Source organism: Amblyomma mixtum, chromosome 10, assembly GCF_055824585.1.
Source record: "Amblyomma mixtum isolate Tamu chromosome 10, ASM5582458v1, whole genome shotgun sequence".
Taxonomy (NCBI): Eukaryota; Metazoa; Arthropoda; class Arachnida; order Ixodida; family Ixodidae; genus Amblyomma; species Amblyomma mixtum.
In genome coordinates this window covers 151,694,944-151,698,851 of record NC_143021.1, presented here as the reverse complement: position 1 = coordinate 151,698,851, position 3,908 = coordinate 151,694,944, and the positions used below count along the sequence as shown (strand labels likewise).

Below are 3,908 nucleotides of genomic sequence, written 5' to 3'. Positions count from 1 at the left end.
TACAGTAATAAACGACACATACTCAGAAAGAAACATTGCTTATGACCGTGCCTACTTGAAGTTTGTTTCTTTCAATGTGTAATGTGTCCCTTTCCTGCAACGGCCTCAAATGTGACACTAGCAGTATGTTCAAATAAAATTAATAAATAAAAAAACGTTTTGAAGACCGGAAATATAATTCCTACTTAAAAATGTGGTGGAAAGCATGACTCGTTTAACTACAGAACTGTATCACTTACGTCAGTTCCGTGCAAAATAATGAAACATATCATATTCACTCACCTTGTTCACTTTCCAGAATCTATAAACTTTTGTCCTCATTTTAACATGGCTTTCGCAAACAATTATCATGTGAAACAACATTTTTCATTTCCTCACAACGTGAATATGTTTTTGGATACAGGTTTTCTAATTGATTGCATCTTTCTTGACTTCTCGAAAGCATTTTACATAGTTAACCATTGTCCTTTTGTTTGTAAGCTCCGTTCTTTCAATATGGACACAACAATGTTTGACTGGATCCGCGCGTTCCTTACTAACCGTGTACAATTGTGACTCCCCATCAGCATCTGCCCGACATATATTGCGTTCATGAAGATGTTCTGTATGCTCTTTCCTCCTCCACTGTATCGCTCTGTGTATTTTGGTTTACCGGGACATGAAGTACAAAAAGAGAGTACGTAAAGTGTGCCTCTCGCCATGTACAAAAACATTTTTCTTTAAGCTATGCACAGAGACATTACCAGTTAAAATATGGCGAGAGAAAAAAGGTATTTTCGTGTCTACGGTGACCTGTCCCCTCTGTGATGCTCCTGAAACGATTGAGCATTGTTTCATCCATTGTAAATATGCAATACTCTTCCGGGACATCATGCAACGGACATTGAAGAAACGACGTAATTTGACGCCGCATTCTGTACAATTTTTCACTGCACTACTATTTGTTGATGAGCCCTTAGGTATGTTACTTTTAATTAGATTACACAGCCTGTGGAAAACACGCATGATGGGCAGACATTGTGAAACTGTTATTACTGCAAAAGACCATGTCTCTAGAATGATTATACACCTAAAATAATTGTATGCCCTCACCGAGTATGAACAGGAGTGGTACTGACTCTTAGTGCTCTGTTGTTTGCCTTTTTTTCTAGTTATTTGTTGTTTAGATGTCTCGTGTTATGACGTATTCGCTATATGCTGCGAATTGACTATTTTCTCGTGTTTGTCTATTGATTTGCCACTGTGTGTAAATAGCTCATGCACATAAAACCTAGCATCATTGTAATAAATACCACGTTGAAGAAAAAAAGCGGCGATAGGCTAGTGGTCGAGCTTAACTGCCCTTAAAGGAGATCTGTTCGCTCAGCCACGGGTTCGACTACTACTCATGGACGTTGATTCAATTTCTTTTTCTATTTCTCATGGCTTGGCCTTGTTGTGCCTGAACCCTCATTACGCTGTCCTCTCTGGAAACCAGAGAGGTACGCCCGCCGTCGCGCAAAGCAAGCCCGGACTTGCCGCCATGGCACAGCTTGCAACAAGTCATCCTGGCTCAGCGGCGCAGACCCTTCCTCCTCCTCCTCATTAGCGTCGGCTCGAGGCAATCCGAACGTGGCCTGTGGTGTGACCTTATTGGAGCAGAGGAACGCCTGGTGCAGAGGAACGCAACGGTCACCGGCGGCTATAAGAACAGAGCCGCACTGAGACGCAACAGCAGACGGGCAGCAGAGGCGCCATCGTGCCAGAGAGACGCTCTCCGCAGGGCCTCGTCCTAGCCCGTTGTGCTCACGGCCCTTTTACACATCTTGTAGAAAGCCTTGTAAATACTGCATATAAACGTCAGTTCACTCACCGTCGCATCGACCGTTCTTCGCTCAGGTCTGCTCAACAGAGGCAGCAGACCGAGACGCCCAAGTCACAACAGTGGTGGCAGCGGTGGGAGATGCCCCATGTCCCAACAGTGGTGACTAGGGCGGGATGTAGTGTCCCAATTACAACAGTGGTGGCAGCGGTGGGGGGGGGGCCTAAATCCCAACAGCCTCTAACTCAGCTGAAGGTCAAAACTAGGCACCCGGCGATCGAATTCCGAGGTCCCGTAGACAAGCTTTCGCATAAAAATGCAACAAAAAGGTACGCCTTAATTCCGCACGAAGTACGCACGCAGGAACAAAATGTTTCTTAAGGTAAGTCCGGCATATTTTTTTATTGATATATAAAAAAGTAATGCTGATAGGATCCGTTCAACGTATCCTGGAAAATTGATGTACTGCGGCTCTGTAAATTGTACCTAAGCCACTAAAGTTAAAAAGTAAAATTCCATGACTTAAAGAATGATTTTCGCCGACTGAAATACAGTTTGTCACAGTGTTTCACCAGGGTGGAAATTTGGGCAAGTCGGTAATGATCCATAACATAAGTGTAGCGCAAAACCAGGACTATGGACAAAAGGGGAGAGAACACACACCAACAACACAGGCGCCTGTGTTGTGGGTGTGTGCTCTCTCCCCTTTTGTCCGTCGTCCTGGTTTCGCGCTACTCTTATGTTAGTCTGGGTTTTATGCTCTCTGGGTCTTCTAAAACGTAACCTTAAACAAGCGTCTTTTCACCTGAAAAAACTAGCACACGTTACCTTAATATGGCCTAAAATCGAATATGCGTCGGCCATCTGGGACCCGGATCAAGCATACCTTATAGATGACTTGGAATCTTTGCAAAACCGTGCCGTTAGATTCATCTTTTCTGATTATTCTCGTCATACTAGCGTCACCCCACTAAAGGCTCGCGCCGAACTTGATACGTTATCACATCGCCGGAAACTATCACGCTTGACCCTTTTCCATAAACTTTACCATCATGTTGTGCTCCATGACGATTTTTTTCAATCACCTGAATCTTTTTTTCCACGTCGCGACCACCCGCTGAAAGTTAAACGCATATCATGCAACACTTCTTTGTTTGCTAACTCTTTCATACCACGTACTATAGTCGACTGGAATAATCTACCATCACACATCGCTTCTGAACGGGATCTTCATAAGTTTCAGGACCTTATTACCCAAATGTCTGTTTAGCTTTACTAATTGATTTTACCACATGCTGCATTCAGCTTTTTGTTATTTTGTTTTGTTGCTGCGGTTGTTATGCCTCTAAAACACTATCTGTTCTTTTTTTTGTGTAAATTAAAATGTATACTACAGGTTTTTGTTTATTTCTTTTGTTTTCTACATGTGCTCTCTGTTCTTATGTATTGCACCTTGGCGCTTGCTCAATCTTATTTTGCGTTGTGTGTCATTGCTCCCCCCTATGTAATACCCTCGATTGAGGGCCTTTAGGGGTTTATTGAATAAATAAATAAAAATAAACAATGTGTGTCGGTCCCTTGCAATAATTCTTGTTCTTAACTTCGTTCGATATACAAGGAACTCCTCGTTCAGTGCTTGATGCAACTATTAAAGAGACTGGAAAATGTTCGATGTATTAATGACGGTCATATAATGATTCACCAAAATCAAGAGCCTGACTGGGGAATTAACAATATAAGTTCTATTTGGCGATGAATATAACACATATGAAAAAAATAAAAGTGACCCGTACGTGATTCGAACACGCAACCTTCTGATCTGGAGTCAGACGCGCTACCGTTGCGCCAACGAGTCAGGTTGTATACGCAAAGGATATATGTATACATACGTGTGTGTGTATACACACACACACACACACACAAACTATGTACATAGAACCTAGGTAGGCGCTACGTGGCACAAACATGATAGTAAACATAGAACTAAAAGGCCGTGAAGCATATACAGCGCATCAGGAGAGGAAACCAATCCGGTACAAACCACCAACGAGTCAGGCATACGCTGTCAGCAGCAAGCGCAGTTGATGGGAATGCACTTATCAGAGCT

At 42.9% G+C, this 3,908-nt stretch overlaps 1 non-coding gene across 1 annotated transcript; it reads right to left on the bottom strand.

The window, feature by feature from the left end:
• Nucleotides 1–3,584: 3,584 nt before the first annotated feature.
• Nucleotides 3,585–3,656, bottom strand: TRNAW-CCA (transfer RNA tryptophan (anticodon CCA)). Its single transcript has one exon. It is a non-coding gene; the product is annotated as a tRNA-Trp (tRNA).
• Between the last annotated feature and the right edge of the window lie 252 nt (nucleotides 3,657–3,908).